Here is a 25,848-nt window from a genome sequence, read left to right as displayed (position 1 = left end):
TGACACCCTGTATTTTTTCTGTGTTTCAGGCTTGTATACACATAAACAGTCTAACTGCTAACTGAAGTGCTGGCCATGTCAGCACAAAGTTCAGAACAAACTCATTTACCTTTTTCTGAGTGCCCTTCCTCTGTCTAATCAGTGGCAAAGCAAAATATTTTTTTCTCCCAACCCACGAGGTGTATGAATGCATGAAAGTAGATTACTCCTGTCTTTCCTTACCCTCTCAAGTTTGCACTGCAGACAGTGACATTCAGGTGCTCTGAAATGATGGCAAAAATTTTATTTTGGAAAGCCAAAATAACTAAAATCAGAGGTGTTTTGAAAAAATGGTCGTTAAAAAGTGGTAAGATTAATATAGACACACACAAATATTATAATGTCCACTGAATGTGCCCATCTATCTAGTTCACCTTGTAGTACTGAGAGAAGCAATCTTTCTAAGTTTAACATCTTTGTTGCAGTGATTGTAATACTACGTGTATTGTCTATCATATTTGTGATATGTGTCACTGTTGTTTTGCTATATTAAAGTAAAAGAAACTGTTTGCTTTACATAAGCAGGTACATTAGCCTAACAAGGTTAAACTTTTTGTAGAGGACTTAAAGAAACATAGATAGAAGAAATTAAGTTTTAATTTCTGAGTATCTCCAAGTCATCCTTGCATGTTGATTAAACATAAACATGGCTGCATGAAAGTAATGTTTTGATGTCTGATTGTTTCTAAGATATCATGAAAGGAGGATTATTTTTCCTCTGTAGGTTATTTTTTTTTGTTATGTAAATAATTGCCTTCCTTTTTATCTGATCAAATACCAATTACCTAAGATCCCCCAATGCCCAGGAGCTTTCTTTGCCTTTTTTTTTTTTTTTTCTTCATATATTTCTCTGTATTAAAACAGAACTCTTGCTCAAATCTCTCATATTTTTTTTATTATTATTTTTTGTAAGTCTTGAAGTTTCACTGCTGAACTGAAATCTTTAATCGAAGTCTTTTGAGTCTAAATGTACTTTATCTCGGGTAGCTAAAGAAACTGTAGGTCAGAGATTTACGATCCCCTTTTCCTCTCTCATGACATTATCTCCTCTGATGTTGTTGATGTCCCCAGTGGTTAGACCTCACTGAGAGGTCTAACCAATAAAGGGACACACGGGCATCCAAATTTAATTTCCAAGAGTCACTGCAATTTTTAAAAAATGTCATATTTTTAAAGAACAAAGTTAAAAGTTTTTTATTTTGCTTTTTAAAAAAATATTATTTTTTCCCCTTCACTAAAAGAAACCTCTTTGGCTCATCAGCTGTATCCCACTGATGAGGTCTTGAACTGTGGATAAGACCTGAGCAGTGCCCTGTAGCTATGTGAGATGGAGGTAACTGCTATGGAAGCACCTAGGAAATAAGTGAAAATGTGCCTCACACTAAACTTAAGAAGCTTGGAAAGTTCTATAACTATTCAGGCTAAAATTTTCCATGCTGTCTGGTCACTTCAGAGTGATGACTTGAAAAAAATCCACCAAAGTGGTTCAGCTGTTTCCAGCAGCTAGGCTGGAGAAAAATGTGTTGTTTTTCAAAGCTAAATTGTAAGTCACCTTGAAATTTGGCAGAGAAGTGGCATTCGTGTCATGGATGTTTCTTTTGCTATCCTTTGACAATTCAAGCAAATTTCCCCAAGTTGAAAAAGGACATATGTTCAGTAAATACTTACAGAGACTTAGTACTAATACCTCTAAAAAAGTCACCAAGCATGTTTTGGTCTCTTACAGTTCCTAGTACTGTCCAGATGATGAGATGCCACATACAAATGTGACAAAAATACTTTGTTCAGGTCAGAGCTGCAAAGGTGAAACTAATCACACCTGGTGTGATCTGCTTCGAGCAAAAGCTGGCTTAGGAACTCAGATGGGAGCAAGGGAATTAGTCTTTCACCTCTCTGCTTTCTCCCTGCCCTAGTCCTTTTTTCTCCTCCCCCTCTGCAGCATGGCTGAGAAAGCTGACTAGCTCAGGTACCTGGCATCTGGACAGTCAGAGAGATACATTGCTAATACGAGTTTGGGGAGGGTTTGGCTGGATAAGGAGCAATTGAGAGGGCAGCTGGGAAAAGTGGCAGCGAGTAAATGGAATTAAATTGAATGAGGAATTATGGGACTCAGAAGTACACAGTTGCCTAACAGGTGGAAAGCAGGGAGGGTGTGAAGAAGAGGTTACTTTAAATGATATGTAATAATGGTATTTGATGTAAGAAGCTGAGCCCCATGTTATTTTTCTCCAGAAACAGTTGCTTTTGGTACAGTATATCCTCAAAATCCCGCCTGCTGTTTCTGTAAAGCTAAACTATATAGCTAGAATTTTCCTTTAAGTGGGCTATTGGTTTTTCTGAAAAGAGGTGGCGCGTTTCAATCTTTCTTGGTCTGTCAGTATTTGAGGAGTGAGTTAGTTGCCTTTTTCTCTGCCTTTCAAAATTTTACATGTATTTCTCCTACATCTCCCAGAGGCTTCTGTGTGCAATTAGCCATTGGATTCACCAAGTAATTGCTTCATTTTTCATGTAAAATGTGCTTGATTTGTTGTATACTTGAAAGGGGATGGCAGAGATAGGTCAACAACAGTTAGAGGAGATTAGCAGAGAGATTCTCTGCTGCTGTGGTAGCAGTCAATCCCCAGGGAGGCTGACTGTGCAGGAGCAGTGCCACTCAAGCCTTGGCAGTAGTACACCATTTGACTTTGCCACTCCTGTGTGGAATTAATATTAAATGGCTGCCAGGCAGACTTTTATCCCAACCTAGCTATAGGAGCCAGCAGATTTTGGAGATGGTGGAGATGTTAAAAGAATGTGTGTGGGGAAAAGCAGATACTTTTTTTTTTCTGAATGGAAGTTGTGAGCTGTTATAGAAGCTATCTGCCAGGCAGAGTAGTGTACTGGGGGGAAAAATGTAGACTGTCATACTTTTTCAGACTGGTATTATTTGCAATCAGTGTTCTGGGTTAGTGGCATTTTAAATAAAGCTTTCAAAATAGTTATGCTAGTAAATTGATATGGAATAATGAAACTTTTTTTTTTTTTTTTTTAGTAAAAAGCCATGGAGAGACTTAACTGCTAAGGGTATATATGTAGTAGATTAAATTCTGATTAATCATATAGTGAACTTAAAAAAAAATAAAAAATTACCTTTTGTATATGAGACCAAATAAGTGACCAAAATACCACTGTTTAGCTTTACTATTAATGCATTTGGACAGTTCTTATATGCAAAGCTTGTGTTGTCAAGTCTGTCTCTCAATATTAATTTTAGGAGATACTAGTCAGAAATACTAGATTATAATGGTGGGTGCTTATGAGCTTTCTGAAGATAGTGGAGATAATTTTTTACATGTTTTTATTTTTTCCTACTTTGGAACATACTTAATTTTTTACTGTAATTCTATCCACTTTATGATTCTAATGAGGAATATCAATGAATAAAGAGGTCATTGCACTGAGAAGGATTTTTTGCTATCACATGGTATTTGTAATACATGTAAACTCAGTATTCCACAAAAGCGCAATGTGTGAGCATTAAGAAATGATATATATATATATATATATACCAGTTATAAAGATGCAGTAAGATGTTATGATGTTAAAACAGGGAACATTAAACACACTTTTAGCATTTAGCTTATAGTCCAGAAAACAGAGGGCAACTTACTGTCCTGAAGACCAATCCCTCCCTGAGAAATAGCAAGTAATTACAGGGGTTTTCTTGTATAAGTAAAGAGGATGACCAACTAAATCTTTCACTAACACTGACTTACAGTGCTCTGGGAGTGATTACAATTTGTACAGGATTCATAGAACTACACAGCAGAATTTTTAAGTAATCATGTATTTCCTGAAAATTTGCCAATCCTCTGAAGCAATTTTTGTCAGAAAAGCTTTGTTGAGGATTAGTGGGTGTCAGTGCTGGCAGGCAGACATGAAGCAGTCTTGTCTTGGAGTAAGTAAATCTTCGCCATATCTACAGTGAGATGTAGCTGGCATTTTCAGTGCATAACTTAATTTTCTATATCCTTTTATTCTTGTTGTTTTTCTTCAGTAATATTTTACAGTATATTTTCAATGAAGGGTGGTTTGTTTGTTTTTATAACAGTGTTTATATAATTTTATTTCCAACAAGTCGCAAAGATAGAACTCCTTTCCTCCTCTTCCCTGTAATCTAACTCCAAACTTAAACAAATGAAAAAAGAATATAAGGCCCTCCAAACCAGATTCCATTAATTTCTGTGATAAAAAGCACATAACATATAAGATTGCTAAGTGATGTCAGTAAGAATCTATGAATATAATTTCTGATATGCTGATGGGGTTTGAATGTCTTGATTTATGTGCAGCAAATCCAGACAAGTGATTAAAGTGCAAATGTACCCTTTTCTTCTGATTTTGTAACTTTTCATGTGCAGCAGAACAAAAAAATGAAAACTGATTTTCTGTATTAGTAGTGAAAAACTGCAAAATGTCTTCCAACTCTGAATTGTGAATCACATGTGTAGAACAGGTTGCTTGGAGGATGAGTAGTTGAAACTGTGTGGTATCAAAGTTATGGTTACTGCAGTTTTCGCATGTGATGATGGTGGAAACAATCTGTGGTATCATCCTAGCAATATTTAGTAAAAACTGATTTTTTGCATGTGTTTCCTTGCATTCAGTAAAATGTAAGGTATGTGCTTGACTGATATGAGATGAGAGAAAGGAAAAAGAATTAAAAAATTCAAATGGTAGTAATTATTATACACATAATCTTTTTGTCAGCTTTAAGTCAGCTTTGCTGCAGGTGCTCTGTCTTCAGATTGACCTCTAACCTTAGATGCCAATGTTTGGCAAGTCTTCTGAGTTTGCCCAGTATGATCTGCTAATACAGATGCCCACACTCTATAACAAAAGACTGAATTTTGTTTCGGGTTCTGATCTAAACTACTCATTGCTTTTTGGCCTTTTGCCTAAGATCAAATGTAGTGTAGTGATAGTAAATGTGTTCTGGACGTTTGTAACTAATACACAGGTTTTCTACTATCCCAGTTTAGAAATACATTTTTTCTAAGGTTCCTTAAGCACTTGAATTGCTGGTAAGAGAAACTTAAGGTTAGCTACTTCATGTTTTCTTGTAGCATTTTTGAGGAATCGGAACCTAATAAAAAAACCCAACAACCTTTATCTAGGAAAAAAAAATATATATTATCCATAAGAGAATTATTAAAGAAAGAAATAAAACCTAACCAAACAGAAACACTTCTCATTATTTTAGATGTCAGTTGTCTTTAATAATTAATATTTCCCTAATAATGTTGTTTGGTGTTAGTTGGCTTTGTGATGAGTAACTCACTACCATTATTAGTGTACATTGGAGAGGCATCAAAGAACACCCAAAGATACTGTTTGCAAAATGCAGTCATGCCAGAGTCCTGATCTTAATGGAGTTGTATTCCTTCATGAGGAATGTAGCAGAGCTACACTACACTACCTGAACATGGGGTAGCCTGCCAAATGTCTTCTAATTGATCTTTATTCCATCATCAGTACAGTGTTTGCTGTAGGATAATTGAAGAGCTGAATCTAAGATTTGCCTATCTTCTGTATTTGCTCACATTGTCTAGAACTGAATGACAGTTTCTCAATTATTATTATGTTCAAAACTTGTGTTTCCGTTATCATGGATCTGTGTGCAAATTTCAGATAGCATTTACTGATTATCTAGAGCTGAGAAGTATTCCATTACTTCACTTTTACACAGAGCTTCAAGGGTTTTGCTTTTCAACGAAAAACAGTGAGCAAGATCCATTCTGTGTCTGAGGAGCTTTAATTTACTATTTTTCATTTTTCAGTACAGGTCCCTAAATATTAGAGTCTAAGGATTTTATACTAGGATTTTACTAAGTATATCCTGCTGCAGACATTCTGCTTGGTATAGGAATTTATTCAAATATAGGTCCCAAGAGTGAAAATGTTGCTGTTGCATCATGATTAGAGCATTCATCCATCAGAAAAACAAAACAAAACAAAACAAATATGCAGCTTTCCATTCTTCTTATAGTTAATTTTTGTTTAAATAGAGTTAATTGACAAGACCTTCCAAAAATATTTTTGTCTTATGCTTTTGTGAAGAAGAAGAAGAAGAAGAAGAAGAAGAAGAAGAAGAAGAAGAACAAGAACAAGAACAAGAACAAGAACAAGAACAAGAAAAAGGAGTCATATCCCTTCAGGCAAACAAATAAGTGAAACCTGTGTTCTTTCCTTAGTTAATTTGTTTGATTACTCTTTCTATTTTCTTTTCTATAGCGATGTCCCTGGTTCTTTTTCTTCTTTGTTTATCTCATCTGTGCCTCATCTGTGGACTTGGGGCTGATCTGCCCTTCAGAGCTGACCATTTGTAGACAAACATGGGACAGAGGGATGGCAAGGAAGAACCAAGTAAAGGACAGCATTTGTTGTTGTGAAAACTACAGTGAGATAGCTAGGTACTTAGATAAGCAAGTGAATACATGTGTCAAGCTTTCAATCAAAAGAAGAGAAACAAACTATATCTCTAAAAACTCTCTAATGCTGGAACCAATCTTGTAAAATGGTGTATTCATGACACACTTGGATAGCCATTCACCCAAAGTACGAACAAGTAATGAAAAACAAAATCAAAGCTATAATCTAATATATGTGAGAAAAGGGCTTATTTGGTTCTTAAGAAAATTAATTACCATTGTAAATCATCGTTACTTATTAAACTTTGAAGCTGTATTACAGAAAAATCAACTCCTTTTTAATTTTCCATTACTTTCCATTTATTTGGATATAACACAGTAATTTCTCTAACATGATGGTGATAAAATCATGTGAACAGAAGTGTTTCAAAAAGAAGAACTCATTATTGTCTCCATATTTATAACTCGTATTTCTTGTTTACATAACTAAACAGTGATGCATAAATAAATTGCTAATACTAGCTTATGATGGAAAAACTTAAGCTACCAGTAGTAAACATTTCATGTAATGAGCTATATGAAAGTATCTCAAATAACTCACCTTTAGGAAGATTTGTGATAGTCTTGCAGTATGTGGTGCTTTCAAAGAAAGCACTCAAAATATGTACTACAGAGACTTTTTTTTTTTTCTTGTTGTGCAGCATTTATGTACAGAAACTAAACAGGTACAGAAAACTGTGCATAAAACCAGAGGTGGAAAGGATGCTGACACATAAAAAATCAAGGTATCAAGATACTATATCTTGGCTTACCTTTGGGGATGCCTGGAAACAACTTCTATCTCACCTATTTTCTTCAATCACATACGTAGAAATAGGTGAGTTTGATACAGAAAGAAAGTTTGGTCTATAAGAACCAAAACTGTTTTTGTGCAGCTCTGTGCCTAGCTGGTAATTCCTGACAGAAAAATGAACACAGACATAACGTTTCTCTATCCCAGCTCTGCTGGTAGGATTAACACAAACATTCCAGCTCTGAGGTCCATGTGAGTGTGCAATTTATGTCCCAGGTTCAATTGATTATAACAGGATTATATAAAGTTTTCTAGTAATGATGGTTATTCTAATGAGGCTCTTTAGGTAGCAACACCTGGGAAAAAATCTCAGATTAATTTCACTGAGATTTCATCTCTTTAGCTTGACTTTAAGAATAATTGCATTTTAAATGAAATACATGTATATATTAACCGTATGTCAATATTAATACATTTTACATATATGGAAAGTATCAGTGAAACTCAATAATATCATAATAAGTTTTGAAGGCTACTGTATTTTGTATTGTATTAAGCACATTTTCAATACTAAATATATTAAATCAGTTCATGTATTTTACACCAACACAGAAGTGCTTCCTCTTATCTATTTCACAAAGCTCAGGAGTGTGTTTTCAGATAACAGCTGAACTCCACAACAGATACAGTATTTTATCCAACCACCGTCACCTGGTTGACCTGTAATAGCTGTATTGCAGAAGTTCTGGTATGTTGTAATTTTCATAGGTGGGTTTTTTTCTTCAATAGAATGCCTTTTGTTGGAAGTTCCTTTAGATATAATACTATTTTAGAAACAACCAAACAAAATTCAACATTTTTACATGAAAGAAGGTATAAAAATTATGAGAGTTATGTGATGTTGTTGTGGTGTTTTGTTTGTTTGTTTGTTTCATTTATTATTTAAAAAGATCTGTAAACTAAGTATATCTCTCTTATTTGAGATATGCTGCAAAGTAAGAATGAAAAATCCAGTTCTGAATGTGAGAATGGCACCTGATGTGACTGCTTTGCAGTATCAAAATAGACAGTATTGCTGTGATAATTTTTTTCTGAATCTTAACAAACCCCATTACGTTCTTAATCCCATTTTCTCTGTAATTTATTGTATTTTAGTTATTCTTAACATGTTTAGAACCTTAGCAGATTTAAACTAAGCAAAACCGTTTGTCTGTGGTTTTGCTCTTTATACAATGCAGAGAATAAGTAGAAAGTGCAATTTGGCGGTACGTATTGTTGATTCCTTATAGTAGATACATACATGCTCAATGAACTATTCATGGACAACGTGAGGCAAATTCACACTGAGAAGAGGAAATTACACAGCAAATTAACATGTTCTTTAAGATTTCTTACATTTTTTTCATCCCTGATCTCTTTGGCAATCTCAGTCTCTTTTAATTCCTGCTTCATGTTTTTTAGGCTGGAATTAGGGGAGAAGGAAGGGAAAGAGAGGACAGTTAGGAAATGAGAATTAGTCTAATCTAAAAACTACCTTGGTGCTTACAGTATGTAACTACTGTTGCATATTTGTATGCACGTGCACATTAATACACGACTTTAGCAGTACTCTGTATCATTACTGTATTTAGAAACTGAACTGATACAGAAGTACAGGTGCAGAGTTACAGAGCTGCATAGACACAAATCATGTTATTCACTAAGCTTCTGAAAAGCCCTCAATGACACTTCTTTGCATTGTTCACTGTACTATTTGTTTCGTACTACCTGAATGCTTTGTCAATAGTTCAAAACTGAACTCAATATGAAAGTGGCATGACAGGACATTTGTGAGTCTCACAGATCTAATAATTCTGTTGCAGTTTCAAAATGGGACTGTATAGTTTCTAGAAATGACTGACAGGAAACTTCTTTTCATAGCCTGGTGCAGAAGCAGCAAACCTTATCACGGTCCATTTCCTTTCAAATTGCCCAGGAAAGTAAAAGCTGAAAAATGTGAGGGAAATGCTAAAGAAGTGATTTTTCACTTTGCTAATAATGTTCTACAACATGCAAAGACAAACACTGCATTTTATCTTTGTGAGTGTAACTCAAATTCAGACTTGTAAGGGGTGTGAAGAAAAAAGGTTTAAACATGGGTCTTGGCTTAATTTAGAACTGATTGCTCATTAATCTTTGGAATAGTTATCCAAGCTGTCTTCCAACTGCAGGGAAGGCAATTGGCTGCTAGCATCAAACCCTGCTGTGCAGTATTCAGTTCTTCTTTGGTATAATATTTAGCCTTTTGTTCAATGTTTACATACACAAAATTATTGAGAAAAAATTGCTTAATGAGCTACTATAGTTGGATCAAAGGAGTTAGACATTCAGTGTCTGCAAGTGGGCAGCCAGTGTGAACCCACTTCAGTTGTTAGATCTAAAGCATAATTATTTCACACTTCTGATTCAGTGAGGCAGAAACCTCTGACTCCATGGAAACTGAGGAACTGTTTCAGTGGCTGATTCAAACCAGGGATAAGATGTGCAAAAAATTGATTTAATTATGAATTATTGCATTGTGCTTTTTCTGAACCACAGGAATTAGAATTTTTATTGATAAAGAAGCAACAATTTTTAGCTATGAAGTGAAAGAATCTGTGAGATGGTTAAGCCTATTTTAGCTTCTGAGTATCATTATGCTGTACATGCAGGACAACCAGGTGGTCAGGCCCAGCGGGCATGGGTTCATGAAGGGTAGGTCCTGTTTTACTAACTTTGTCTTCTGTGACACAGTGACCCACTTACTGGATGAGGGAAGGCCTGTGGATGTTGTCTACCTTGACTTTAGCAAGGCCTTTGACAAGGTTTCCCACAGCATTCTCCTAGACAAGCTGGCTGCTTGTGACGTGCAGAATAACGACCTTACAATCTACAAGATTATAAAGAAGGCATGTTTATTCAGCGCTGGGTGCACGGGGGATTGCTCCTCCACAAACGGGCACACCCTAGAGCTGTTGGCAAGCTCATTATATGCCACAAAGTAATACAATTCATCCATGCTGTTCCATATACATTAGGTGTCCGAGGACAGGGAGGGGTTATTACAAGTAGTTCCAGGAAATCGTTATCATAGTTGCCACCCCAGACTCCTCCTTGCTGCATCTGCGCAGTGTCTCCTGGGGTCATGGGTGAGGGTCTTTGGGATGAAGGCTGTATGTCTTCATCGCTGTGCACTTTTCACCTCTCACATTCCTTTTTTTCCAATCTGGTTGATCTTCTGAGGTTTGCATGACATTTCTGCTTTCTCAGCAAGCTCCTGTTTGATCACCCCTTCACACAACACCCTCATTTACATTTCAAACCTTATCTAAGCTAAACAATGCCATCCTGTTTGCTCCTTATGTATTAGTCCCCTTAACACTTATGGCTTGGATGTGCTTACACTTTGCTGGATAAAAAACTGGTTGGATGTCTGGATCCAAAGAGTTGTGTTCAGTGGAGTTAAATCCAGTTGGCGGCCTGTCATAAGTGGTGCTCCCCAGGGATCAGTGCTGGGGCCGCTCCTGTTTCACATCTTTATTGATGATTTGGATAGAGTGGACCCTCAGAAAGTTTGCAAATGACACTAAGTTGGGTGGAACTGTTGATCTGCTTGAGGGCAGGGAGGTTCTGCAGAGGGATCTAGACAGGCTTGACTGATGGGCCAAGGCAAATAGCATGAGTTCCAGTAAGGCCAAATGTCAGGTTGTGCACTTTGGCCACAACAACCCCTGGCAATGCTACAGACTTGGCGGGGAGTGGCTGGAGATCTGCCCAGGAGAGAGGGACCTGGGGTCGTTGGTTGACATCTGGCTGAACATGAGCCAGCAGTGTGCCTAGGTGGCCAAGAAGGCCAACACCATCCTGGCCTGCATCAGGAAAACTGTGACCAGCAGGGCCAGGGAGGTAGGTGATCCTGCCCCTCTACTTGAGTACACCTTGAGTACTGTGTGCAGTTTTGGTTACCATAGTATAGGAAGGACATTGAGGTGCAGAGAGGGCAACTAAGATGGTTAGGGGTCTAGAGAAGTAGCCTTATGAGAGAGGCTGAAGGAGCTGGGGCTGCTCAGCCTGGAGAAGAGGAGGCTGAGGGGAGACCTCATTGCCCTCTGCAATTGAAAGGAGAGTGTAGTGAGGTGAGTGTTGGCCTCTTCTCCCTAGTGACTAGTGATAGGACAAAAGGAAATGGGGTTAAATTGCACCAGGGGAGGTTCAGATTGGATATTAGGAAAAAATTAATCACAGAAAGAGTGGTGAGGCATTGGAACAGGGTGCTCAGGGAGGTGGTAGAGGCACTGTCCCTGGAGGAGTTAAAAAAACAGGTAGACATGGTGTTTCAGGAGATGGTTTAGTGGTCATGGGGTGTGTAGGGCTGATGGTTGGACTTTGATCATCTTGAAGGTCTTTTCCAACCTTAGTGATTCTATGATTCTGTGTTTTTTTCTGATGGCTGTATCAGTTGGAATTGTGGAAATTAGTAACTCTGTTATGTCCTTTCCACTAAGCAAGAAAAGAGTTGGCAAGAGTAATTTCCCGTCAGGACACACATTTTATATTTGCTTGAGCAGGTGGGAATCTTTCTTCTGACTAATGTAAAAAAAAAAAAAAAAAAGCTATTTGGTGACCCATAAAATTATTCCTGTGTTGAGTGAGGTTCTTTTTTAGTTCGAGTGACAAAGACTGAATTTTTTGAAGGTTACAGAAAGTGTTGAATGATGTAATGTTGGTCACGTTGGAAACCAGATCATGAATTATCCATTTGAGAGCAGAGCTGCTAACTGACCAATTTCAGAGGTCTCCTTGGTTCAGTATCACCTTTTTAACTCCAAAGTATCATGCAACAGCCCAGGTTCATCAGTCTTTATCTCCTGACTTGGCACAGAAATAAAATACATTAGAAAAATAATAGTATAATGTATTGAATGACAAAAATGCAACTTTTAGATCCGTATCTGACATGAAGGAGTAGCTCTCTACACATGCAGAAATGTAAATATAAAGCAGTTGTTAGTGAATTATCAATCAGAATGGTATTTAGTTTTGAGAAATAAATGTGTTTAAATGTTAGCATTGTCATGATTATAAAACAGCATACTAGAAAAGCCTAAATTAATAATACATATGAATTTCAGGACTTCTGGCCTCCCAAGTAATTTCAAGGAGCCTGAGGACAGGGACTTTTCATGTTCTGTTCCTCTTTATATCCCTAATCTGGCAGCAAAGGACAAATTGAGTAATGGGAAACTCATGCCAGTCAAAAACATTTTATTTAGTGTAATCCCTTGTCAGTCTAATGTAAAAGCATATATCTTATTTTAATGGGACTGCCAGTGATCTGTCAAACAGAAAGAGTAAGTTGTGCAGCTTAAACATGCTTGTGTTTCTGTCTTGAAAAGACATGCAAATGGAATCTGTGGCTGCTGTCTACAGCCATTTAACCAAAACATCTGACAGTGGTCAGAGAAAAAACATGCCAGGGCTTGAAGGGTGGTGAACTAGGGAGGATTCTCACTTCAAGAAAGAAGTTTTAAAGGCACAGGAGAAGGTTGTCCCGTGTGCCAAAAAAACAGTAGACAGGGTAGGAGACCAGCCTGGCTAAATAGGGACCTTTGGCTGGACCTTAGGAACAAAAGGAGAGTCTGTGACCTTTGGAAGAGGGGACAAGTCACTCATGAAGTCTATAAAGATGAAGTGAACCTATGCAGGGTGAAAATTAGGAGAGCCAAAGCACAGCTAGAGCTCAAACTAGCTACAGCTGTTAGGGATAATAAAAAATGTTTCTCTAAGTTCATTAACAGCAAAAGGAGGGTTAGGGAAAATCTCCATCCTTTATGGGATGCAAAGAGAATCTTGGCAACAAAGGATGAGGAAAAGGCTGAGGTGCTCAACACCTACTTTGCCTCAGTCTTTAGCAGTGAAACTGGCTGTTCCATGGACACCCAGCCACATGAGGTAGGAGACAGGGAGGGGATGCAGAGGAAGTGATCAGAGACCTGCTATACCACTTAGATGCACACAAGTCTATGGGACTGGATGGGTTACATCCAAAGGTGCTTAAAGAGTTGGCAGACGTGATCACCAAGCTACTTTCCATTATTTACCTGAAGTCCTGGCTAACTGGGGAGATCCCAATGGACTGGAGGGTAGGAAATGTAACACCCATCTATCAGAAAGGCAGAAAGGAAGATCTGGGAAATTATAGACGTGTCAGTCTGACCTTGGTACCAAGGAATGTCATGGAGTGTTACTAGAAGACATGTAGAGGATAACCAGGGGATCAGGCTCAGTCAGCATGGGTTTATGAAAGGCAGGTCCTGCCTGACGAACCTGATCTCCGTTTATAACCTGATGACCCCACTATAGGACGAGGGAAAGGCTGTGGATTTTGTCTATCTGGTCCTCCAAAAAGCTTTTGATACGGTTCCCCATAAAACTCTCATAAAAATACCTGGCTGCTCATGGCCTGGATGAGCATACAATCTGTTGGATCAAGGACTGGCTGGACAGTTGGGCCCAAAGAGTGGAGTCAAATCCAGCTGGCAGCCAGTCATAAGTGGTGTTCCTCAGGGATCAGTGTTGGGACCATTTCTGTTTAACATCTTTATTGATGATCTTGATAAGGACACAGAGTGTATCATCAGTAAGTTTGCAGATGACACCAGGCTAGGTGGGTGTGTTGATCTGCATGAGCATATGGAGGCTCTACAGAGAGACTTGGATTGATTGGGTCATTGGGCTAATGTTAATGGTCTGGGCTTCAACAAGGCCAAGTGCTGCATCCTGCACTTGAGCCACAACAACCCCATGCAACGCTACAGACTTGGGGAAGTGTGGCTGGAAGGCTGCCTGGTAGAAAAGGACCTGGAGTTTCTAATTGACAAGTGGCTGAATATGAGCCAGCAGTGTGCCCAGGTGGCCAAGAAAGCCAATGGCATCCTGACTTGTATTAGAAATCGTGTGACCAGCAGAAGTAGAGAGGTGATTGTCCCCCTGTACCCAGCACTGGTGAGGCCACATTTGGAGTATTGTGTCCAGTTTTGGGCACCTCAATTCAGGAGAGATACCGAGGTGCTGAAGCGAGTACAGAGGAGGGCAACAAAGCTGGTGAGGAGCCTAGAGAATCACTTCTATGAAGAACACTTGAAGGAGCTGGGAATGTTTAGTTTGAGAAAGAGGAGGCTGAGGGGAGACCTCATCAGTCTCTACAACTACCTGAAAGGTCATTGTAGAGAGGTTGGTGCTGGTCTCTTCTCACAGGTAATTAGTGACAGAACAAGAGGGAATGGCTTCAAGCTGCAACAGGGTAGGTTTAGACTGGACATTAGGAAAAACATTTTCACAGCAAGAGTGGTCAGACACTGGAATAAGCTGCCCAGGGAGGTGGTTGAGTCACCATCCCTGGATGTGTTTAAGGGTCATTTGGATGTAGTGTTGGTGGACATAGTTTAGGGAAGAACTTTGTAGAGTAGGGATGATGGTTGGATTCGGTGATCCCAAGGGTCTTTTCCAACCTGAATAGTTCTATGATTCTTTGATTCTATGAAATAAAAACAGATGTTCTACCATGCAATCAAGTAAAAATTAAAAGTTTTACCTGTTGTGAATCCTATTATTATAAAGCAAGAAATAATAAAAAATTAAGGAAAGGAATATTCCATAAGGGTAAAAACCAGCATAATCATAACAGGTATTTTCAACATATGTATGGAATTTTGAGAAATAAAGAGCAGATCTGGGGTTCACTTATAAAAATATTTAATCCTTTTTTTTCCACCATTTTTTCAAATTTTAAAATTTTCCCTTTGAAAATAATCAAAGGTAAGGTTGTTTTTTTTCTTTGTTGGTATTGAGTGATAGCAAAATTGTTCATATGTAAATCTTTGTAAATCTTAGCCAGCAGACCAGCCAGATCCTTTTCTCTACAAATCTATAGTATTCCCAAAGCATTACTGTTTTATGCTTTTACTCCTGGCTGTAAGAGTAAATGCATGAAGCCATGTTTACGGGTATTATAAATACATATGAAAGCATGCCAAGCTCTTATTTTAAAGTTCTGTAACTTTGCCAGCCCAGAGATGTAGTGGTAATAATTGGATAGGCTTTAGAGATCACAATGTTTGGTGCTTCTCTTGTCCTGTGAACACTGAGAAGTTAAACAGCACCTTCACCCAGGTAATTATTTCAGTCTGCAGGTGTGCAAAGACTAATATTAAACTAAAATAAAAAGGGACGTCTCAGGACAGAAACAAAAGACATCCCTCAAAATAAAATTAGAATGTTTAATAGAGAAAAGGTGATTGGTGAAAGGCCTCAGTGTGATGATTTAACTGCATTAAGGCTCCCAATACTAGGGAAACAAAGTAATAACTTTAATCTATTAAATAGGTGTGCTTTTAAAAATTTTTCTGGATTGTACTGATCTGAAGTGAATTTTTGAGTCTGATATTCTTTAAAATCTCATGTCCCAAGCAGCTACTCTGTAGAGTTACTGTAATGACTTGTGTTTCACCATCGGACACCACAGCTTGACAAACTCATTTAATCCTTCTTTTTTTATAATCAATGCTTCAACTCTGATTTCTTGGCTTCTCACTGTGCTTCTTCATGTGACTGATTGAGCCAGTGATCCCTACTCTTCTAATGTGTTGCTGCTTAGATGGGCTGTTTCATCATTCATCCCACTTAAAAGGATAACTTTGTTAACAAAGTCTGCCTTGACTGGACATCAGTGTCAAGCGTTATTTCAGTGTTATGTTTGTAGGGCAGACTGTTCTATCACTCTTCTCTGTGGACAGCATTTACCTTCTGTACTCAACATTTTGATATTTCTAAAATAATAAATACGTGATATAGGGAAGCATAATTATAATATAAACCACAAATTCTATCTTGGATCAATATCCCAGTATTGATTAGTAGGAATAGGTAAAACTGTAGAAGTAGTCACACTAAAAATATTATTCTGGTATCACAAAAGACCTGGCATACCAGTAATTATATTATACTGTCTTAGTAGATGGATTAAGCCAAGGAACATTTCATAAAACATGAAGTCAACAATAGCAGTGTAGGCTAATAGTTAAGAAATGGCAAATGGAATATGGCCTCTGGATATTAACTAAATAGCATAGACAGTGTTCTGTTTTCTCATTAATATCTTAAGCAATAAAATGTGGAACAGAAGCTGAACCTACCACTTTGGGAATTATCAATAGTTTTAATCATAGCAGATAACGAAATCCCTCAGCTTTGCCTCAGGGTCCATTACTTTCCTAAGTAGTACAAAGCTCTAATAGAAATGCCTCTTTCTCAGCTCTTCTGACTTAATTGTAACGACTATGTACCATGTGTATTCCACTGTCTCCAGCTAGGTATTAGTACAGAAGCTCCGCATGTATTATCCATTGAGTTGCACTTCTTGAGGGAAATATAAATTAAATTGAATTATTACATACCTCCTTAGGTTAGTAATAAATGATAAAGAGAAAAGAGAAGTAATCTTTGTTGATACAATAATTTATTTTAAAACAGGGGAATTCAAAGGATCATCAGGAAGGCATGTAAAAAATTCTCACAGTATTAAGAAGATACTTTCATAGCCCTAGCAAGGATCAGTTAATTTCTTTTATCATCATCTTGGTTTTCCATATATTATATTCATCTTAGTAGCACTAGCCCCACGGAATACAGGAATAAGAAGTTAAAGTTTATGTAACCCACTAGATACCCCTGATTAACCAGGAAAGCTAAAAACAAATAATTAAATAAAATATTAAGTGTAGAGTTGTTTAAGCACATTGTTCTGGGTTTGGGTTGGTTCTGGTGCTTTGGCACACAGATAGCTTTCATGACAGAAGAGCTGTCTGAGGAGGTTAGATGTCTGTCTTTTCAGTCAGTATTGGAAAGTGATGGACTTTATCTTTGCCTGCAGCTTGCATTTTAAATGTCTATATTTATAAATTTTAAGGAGTCAAGTGTATTGTTTCCTGTTTCTTTAGCATGCAGTACTGAAGTATTTACTGCCAGCCTGTGCTATAGACCAATTAATTTTCATAGAACTGTGGAGGAGTTGGATTTTGGTTTGTATTGTGTATTTTGAGGAGTATGTGCTCATACTAACCCAAAGGATGATTCTGCCGTATTTCATAGGTTTGTAACTCACATAGAAGCAGCCAGTCAGCTGCAGACTTGGCTAGATGCTCAGTAAACTTAGAGATCAGAAGAAATGGAGGAGGAGAGAGAAAGAGAGAAAGACATTCTTCTTGTGAGTTAACTGGTAGTCTGGAATCAGCCCATTTAACCCTCATGGGGTTCAACAAGGCCAAGTGTAAGGTCTTCTGCTTAGGTCAGGGCAATCCCCATTATCGATACAGAGAACAGCCCTGTGGAGAAGCACTTGGAGGTAATGGTGGATGAAAAAGTAAGTATGAGCTATCAATGTGCTCTTGCAACCCAGAAAGCCAGTTGTATACTGGGCTGTATACAGAATGGCCAGAAGGTCAAGGAAGGTGATTCTGCCCCTCTACTCCAATCTCATGTTACCCCACCTTGAGTGCTGCGTCCAGCTCTGAGGCCCCCAGTACAAGAAAGACATGGACCTGTTAGAGCAGGTCCAAAGCAGGGCCATAAAAAGACCTGATCAAGGGGCTGGAAAACCTACAAAGACAGGCTGAGAGAGTTAGCGTTGTTCACCTTGCAACCATAAAACTCTCAAGGTGTTGTAACCACACAGTTGTTTCTGTGTTTATACCTGGCAGCATTTTCCAGCCTCCATTAATTGTTTTTACAGAATCATAGAATTATTGAGGCTCAAAAAGACCTGAGATCGTCAAGTCCAACCTATGACCTACCACCACCACATCGGCTAGACCATGGCACTTAAGTGCAACATCCAGTCTTCCCTTCTCAGCCACTTCCCTGGACAGTCCATTCCAGTGTCTGATCACCTCCTGTGTGAGGAAGTGCTTTCTAATATCCAAACTAAACCTAAAATAAGATATTTCAGTTGTTTTATAGGAATTGCTGAGTTTTTGAATATGTTCCACTGTTTTTTTTGACATGGAAATTACAAGATCCTCCAAGGCTGAGAAGGGACATCTCTCCACAGCCAACTTTCTGCTGGAACATATCTCCACTGGCACATCTCTCTGGAAGGATGTCTCTGCACCAGGACATCTCTGCACTGGGACACCAGCACAGCCCTGTGTCATCTGCTCATCTGTGGAGAGATGTCCGAGTGCAGAGATGTCCTGGCACAGAGATGTCCAGCAGAGAGTTGGCAGTAGAGAGTTGTCCTAGACCCTCCAAGGCTTCTGCAGGCAAAACAGACTCGTTGTTATCACCACCCTTTAATATTCAATTATTGGCCTTCTAAAGAGACTTCTGAGCTTGTTTGTGTCACTGGCAGTTTATTAACTTAAAAATCTGTTTGTTCCTTTGTTTTTGGAAGTTATTTGTGCTTCTTGATATTCACAATAGGTTGTTAATCAAGAAAGTATTGGAAAAAAACTTACTTCAAATATATAAAATCATAACATTTATTTTAGTGGGGACAGGCCCCCAAAGATTGTTCAGTGAGGATAAAATTTTCCATGAGTTCAGAGCAATTTAATACAGATATGCTCTGGAATTCTGATAAAGAAAGTAAAAATGACAAATTCTTGCTAAATAGTAGCTTCCTTCCAAAGCATCTTTTCTAAAGTTTCCCATCACTTACTAAGTGATGGAATGCTGAAAATCAAATTATTTTTACTAGTAGATCATATAGTCTTCCCATATCTGAACAGTTTACTTTGCAGTATACTATCTCAAACTTCTTTATAAAGTTAATGGCAACATCTGCCTGAGGCAACACACTCAAAAGACTTTTACAAAGAGTTTAGAAGAAGGATTCCCACCAAACAGCATTTGACCAGTTCAGATTGTGGATTTCACAGGTGCTGGAAGCAAAGCTGTGCTGAATAATGTAAATTCTTGGATGTTGGAGCAAGGTGCTATGGAGTTGAAATCACCAGGTCAGAGTGAGGTCTGATCTAAGTCAGATTTGCAATATAGTTGTCAGGATCTTTCAGCAGACATTTTCCCTTCTTGCCTGTGAACCATTCTTGGAATTTTCCCTCTCTTCATCTTTGTGCTAATTATATTGCTTCAATCAAGGGTAAGAAGATTAGAATATGTTAATCATAAATTAAAATTTTTAATCACAGAAAGGATCTTGCTCCTTTCAAGACAGCCTCCACAACTTGGTATTTCTCATTGCAATCAAGTACTATATCTGTTTTGTCATAAAGGGTGTTGTCTGTTTCAGTCATTGTGATCCCAGTTCACTTACGTGTTATTTCAGAAAGCATACTTTGACCTGATTGGGTCTGTTCTTGCAGTTTTGCTCTCTGCACTGTGTCTGAGTCTACATTTAAGGATGCTTCTCAACTAGGAGGGCAGACACATCCAAAGCATCTCTGTCCTTCCCTTAAGAGTGAAACTGAAGAAGCGGTCATGACCCAGCCCATATTAATGTAGAACCTCTTCTAATTTTAGTAGATCAATAGCAAGGCATGACCCAGGTTTTGTTTATGGAATAGTACAGGAACAATTAGCTAAGATAGATATCAGTGCTAACAATGCTTCTTTAAAACTGTCTTATTTGAGGGATACTTCTCTTTCAGTTCTACAGATAGGAATTGGCAAAGACTTGTTTTCCTTTTTTTTTTATATATTTTTTTTTTCCCTTCCCAAAGGTCTTCATGCCTCTGATTTTTCTTAGTTTTTTATAGAATCTTAGAATTACAGAATCATTAAGGTTGGAAGGGACCTCAAAGATCATCAAGTTCCAACCCCCCTGCCATCAGCAGGGAACCCTACCACTAGACCAGGTTGCACAAAACCTTGACCAACCTGGCCTTACAAACCTCCAGGGATAGGGCAGCAAAAACCTCCCTGGGCAACCCATTCCAGTTGCTCACCACCCTTATAGTGAAAATTTTCTTCCTAATATCTAACCTAAATCTCCCCTCTCAGTTTAAAACAGTTACCCCTTGTCCTATCACTATCTTCTCTGGTGAAATGCCCCTCCCCAGCTTTCCTGTAGGCCCCTTTCAAGCACTGGAAGGTTGTTATAAGGTCTCCCTGGAGCCTTCTCTTCTGCAGGCTGAACAGCCCCAACTCTCTTAACCTGTCTTCATAGCAGAGGCGCTCCAGGCCTTTGATCATCTTGATGGAGCTTCTCTGGACCCTCTCCAATAGGTCCATATCTTTCTTGTGCTGAGGGCACCAGAACTGTACACAGTATTCCAGATGGGGTCTGACCAGAGCAGAGTAGAGGGGCAGAATCACCTCCCTGGCCCTGCTGGCCACACTTTTGATGCAGCCCAGGATACAGTTGTCCCTCTGGGCTGCAAATGCACACTGGCAGCTCATGTTGAACTTCTCATCTACTGCCACCCCCAAGTCCTTCTCCTCAGGACTGCTCTCCAGCCATTCTTCCCCCAGCCTGTATTTGTGCATGGGGTTGCGCCAACCCAGGTGCAGGACCGTGCACTTGGCCTTGTTGAACTTCATGAGGTTGGCGCTGGCCCACCTCTCCAGCCTGTCAGGTTCCCTCTGGATGGCATCCGTTCCCTGTTGGGTGTCAACCACACCACACAGCTTGGTGGGAGAAAAGAAATTGTTTCATAAGTGAGTAGATTAGATCCTTGCAAAACCATAAAAATGGGATTTTGCAAGTCATTGTTACATCAGGCTGTGTGAGTGTAAAAGTGCTGAAATGCAGAGGGGCACATCAGATCTAGATGTTGAAGGCTGAAAAATCTGGTTTTTATTATAGAGACTGAATGCCACACTAATCTTTTTTTCATATTTTAGACTTGAAAGACAGAACAACTGATTTATTGTTTGCAAGTATTTTTCTGAATTAATGTGTTGTCTAAAATGTAAAGTAATGCATAGAAAGTTTGTGGTGGAAATAAAATTTTGTGATTCCATTAGTAAAGGGCTCCTGGTTTGGTTTAGGACATACAGTAACAAAAGCCACTTAGGCAATTACAAATTATTATATACTGGATACAGGCAATAGAGAAAGTCTTCTATAACACCAAGTTCTTTAAATTAAATCTACAGCTTACTAAAATAAGTCCACATATTATTAGATTTTTTTATTTCATTATGGAGCTATGAAAAAAACTTTTTCTTTGAACTTTGTGGAAGTAGAGGTAGAAATCCTCACTGCCACAATTTCAAGGACGAAGCAAGGCATAATCTCATTTTCAGGTTATTTTTAAGCTAAAGAGGGTCACATCATTTGTATGCTGACAGCCTTCCTATTGTTTTCATTAAAGAAAGAAGAATGAGAGTCTGAGAAATCCTGAGCTGCACCTGATAAGAAATTTTTAAAAGATTACCCCAACCTGTGGAGGATGATTTATGAAATCATGGTTTTCATTATTAGACTTAGTGCTGACTCTGTTGTTTTTGATTGATATGCCTGGAGCTTAAAGGCTTCACTTTTTGTCTAAAGCAAAGAGCAAGGGTGTTGGAATTCTACTGGAGAACAAAGTTATGTAAAAGACATCCAGGTACAGGAACAGGTATCATTGAAGATAAAAGGGCTACAGAGAAAAAATATTCATGCATTTTAAATTACTATGTAAGTATGTGAAGTTTAAATTTTAAAGTAAACTTTAGCAATAACAATATTGAAAAAAAAACACATTTTCATGCACAATCACTGAGTGTAAGCTAGTCTAGATAATTTTGTTTCCATCTGCATATCTATCACTACCAAGAAAAAAAAGTAATAAAAATTCCCCTAAAGTCACAAAAAAAATCCAAAATGCAGAAACTGCAAGAAAAAATAGTATAGTAGTCATATTTACTCGTATTGTCATATATGTGGTGCCTAAACTGACAATATTGTACATCTCTTTTCTGCTTGGGTTACAAAGTGGTATGGCTGCAGTTTAAGATACTGAAGATGCCTAGACTGAATTGACAGCAAAATATGTCCTATATTAAGAGATAGTTTAAATTTCATAGATATTTTACCCATCCAGTTATCAGTGTTCAGTTAAATTACATTGTAATTTATCTCTCATTTTTTAAACTCTAAATTCTCAGAGTAGTACATATCTGTGGGAAAAGCAAAGCAAAACAAAACAAAAATGAACAAACAAAAAAACAACATTGTTTTGACTTGTGTCAAATTCAAACTAGGGGAGTCTGTGACACTGTTTGAAGAGCTAAGGGAACAAAACGAGTAATGTATTTTTATGAAATAAAATTATTAACTGAAAGTAAAATACATGTAGGGAAAATAAGATAGGAACATGCACTGGGGTAGTATTTATAGTTATTGTACAAGTTAAATTATGGAGGAATATAACACTGTAGTTCACCTGTCAGGATCCAAAATATATTACTGATATTTTGTTGTCGTATGATACTTAGGTTCATAAGTGCTGATATATATATGGCACCTATAGCTAAGCATCTTAGCAGTTGAGGCAAAGAGCTTTACATTGGTTTTCATCCTCATCTGTATGATTATGTAAATGTACTTTATTGCAGAACCCATTGCAAATGAACAATGAGTGCAGTTAAGGTAGATGCAGAATGAAACTACTCTTACAGCCAGAATACATAGTCATGCATTAGTTACACTGCAATAACTTGACAATGAGCATTAAATGTATGGATTTACCTGCATTTGCTGTGGTCTAAGAACATGCAGATGTTTACTGACCACAAAGATGGTTTGACTCACCTGTGTTTGTAAAACCTCATTTGTTTGATCATATGCCTTAGCCCTAAGTAACCATTATTGCACCAGGGAGTGTTGAGGTGCATATACCCTTCTGAAAAAGAAAAGGAGTTGAGGGAGATTTGAAAGATGAAGAATGGAAAGGAGGTTCTTCTGATGAGAGGGTTCTAGTTCTCTTTACTTATACCCTTTTGTGCGTATGTTTGAGTATCATGTACACAGTGGCTTTTATACACCAAGCCAGTAATAGTTCTGGTGTTTACATGTGCTGAGCAATAATAGCTTCATGTTGTAAGTTAAAACCTAATAAACCACAATCTGGGATACTGATTTTTGGGAAAATACCGTAGACATTAATTTGACTCCACGATGCACACATGCATACAGTGTAACTTGTATTACAGTAAATTCAAATACAAATACAAAGATCCTAGCAGTGAAATTTTTGTACAAGCAAAAGAGTGTGCATTATTTTTCATCAATTTTCTATTAAGTATTTTAGAAAATTACAGTACAAATCTGACTCAGCTGGAAATCTGTACTTTTTTGTCACATTTATAACAGTTGAGACAAAAATATGTTGCATTAGGTAAAATATTTTATACACCCTCTTTTGATCTATATTAATTTAGACTTCTTAAATTTATCTGTTGCCCAAGGGACAGAACATACTCAACTGTATTTGTACTAAGTGAAAGGATGTAGGCACCATGAGAGGGTGACCCTTATGGTCTGTTACATGAATTCTTGATACAAACCTCAAATTAAAATGCTCTCTTCTTTTTCCTGTTGTGGTTTTTTTTGTGTGTGGGTTTTTTTTGTAAAGGAACAGGCACCTTCGCAATTTAGTTTAGGGTTGTTGTAGTTATGAAAAAGATATGCTCACCATGTAAAACATTGATAAATTGTGTCTTTATAATATTATAAAGTAGGTACCCAGCTTTCTTCATCACTGGGTTTGAACACAGCATCTTTTCTGGGGTTTCTAAAGGATTGAAAATAGAAGATTATTCCATAAATCGAGGAAAGTATGCCCATTATGAAGGACTATTTATGAAATTCAGAAATCCTGGGTCACTTTATATTTTATGAAATTCTAATCCTTGCGTAACTTCTTTTTTTCCTTGTTGCATGTTACAGTCCTGTGCTGAATCTCTCTGAATCAATTGGAGAAAAACTGTAAGTAGTGACATGATAAACAAGTAGTCTTTCCTTCAAGTACATATCTTTAGATACCTTTTGCTTTTGCCCAGAATGAGACTATTAATTTGTTTGGCATTAGAAATGGGTATTTCATAGCTGGTGATGTTGCTTTTATTATTTTACCTTGGAGATGAAAAATCTGTTGGGATTTCAGGGATACACACAGTCTAAGAGAATGTAGTAAAGATTTGAGGACAAAGCCTTAGCCATCATGGTGCCTGGGGATGAAGAATTCAATCACATCACTGATACTTGAATCCTCTTAAACTAATTTCCCTTTCTTCTAAGTAGAAATTTTGTTCCATGAGGAAACACAGTCTTTTTGTTCATGTTGTGAATATAAATTAATAGAAAAAAAAAATATCTAATAACAGATAAATTCTGGTATTGCATGCTCTGCATTGACATAATTTATTAAAATTTCTCTCCCAGAATTCATCCCTGGAAGATTATAGTTCATGTATATAGTTCTGGTAAACATAATTAAACAATAATTAAATATTTCTAGCTGTGGTGTTCATCAGAGAGAAGCAGAGATGAAACGTGTTTTCTGCAATTAGTAGTTTGAGTTTGTTCTTTCATAATTTGGTTCTGACACCTGCTTAGGCAGAAGCCAAGTTTAATCTAGAAGTAATTTTCCTACACAGTACTTTGCACTGGAAGGAAAAGCATGAGGCCAAGACCTTTTTTAATACAGATGCGAAGCCTAAGGAGAGAAGTACTGTTGCATTATACAAGGGGGATGATCACGAATATCACAGATTTGAACACAAGCCTGTCTGGCATTTTAAAATCTTAGAGAAGTAGAACTTTTGTGTATGATATGGATCAAAGACAAAGCAGAGCAGTTATTTAATAGAAGCTGAAAATTCCTTTTAAAATGGGAATGTAATCTAGAAGTTTTGCTGATCATGCTGTTTTACTGGGTTGAAATTCTACCTGGAGATTAAATGCTATGTAATCATACTAACTCCTTCATTAAAAAATGAAATAAAATCCCTTTATATGTGAGATTGTCCCAAAGACTTTTCTGTACTTTTCTTATTCTTATTGACCAACCAAGAGAAACTGGAAATCCGTGCTTTAATATTAGGTGAAATCTCTCATTGCTTACGTCAGAATTTCCAAGCCAAGGGTTGAAATTTCACATTTTGTACTTGAATCAGTCTATTTTCTGTTGTGTTCTTGACTTTTTTTTACTTTTTTTTTTAATTGAAAGTTGGTATTTTATTCTAGGTAAAGAGACCAGTACTCACTAAAGGCATCAACTATTGACTATATCCAGCTGTTCTCATTTAAATTCAGTGCCAACCTGAGCCTTGAAAGTGTGTCTCATATTTTGTGGATTTTCCAAAAATATGGTTCCACTTCTTTTGTCTTTCTACTGGTAATTATTTTATATCCCGCCTCCAACTTTTACACCTTAGCAAGGAGGAACCCGCAAAATATGTCCAGAAGTATCTTTAACAAAGTATCTGCAACACAGTTATCTTACACAGAGTGAAAGAAGTGCTGTGCCAATGAATTTTAAAGGAGAAAGCTCTCCTACAAATACGGAAGTTGCACATCTGAGATGGTAATAATTTTCAGAAAAACGCATAAGTATATAAGCATTTGCACTTTTATTTGTC

At 37.6% G+C, this 25,848-nt stretch overlaps 1 protein-coding gene across 3 annotated transcripts in view; it reads left to right on the top strand.

Annotated features, from left to right (window-relative positions):
- PCDH9 (protocadherin 9) overlaps positions 1-25,848 on the top strand; it is a 720,963-nt gene that overhangs the window by 543,444 nt on the left and 151,671 nt on the right. The gene's annotated exons all lie outside the window — the stretch shown is intronic.

This window comes from Apus apus, chromosome 1 (assembly GCF_020740795.1).
Source record: "Apus apus isolate bApuApu2 chromosome 1, bApuApu2.pri.cur, whole genome shotgun sequence".
NCBI classification, from domain to species: Eukaryota; Metazoa; Chordata; class Aves; order Apodiformes; family Apodidae; genus Apus; species Apus apus.
Note: the sequence above shows the minus strand (reverse complement) of the source record. Positions and strands in the feature narration are given on the sequence as shown.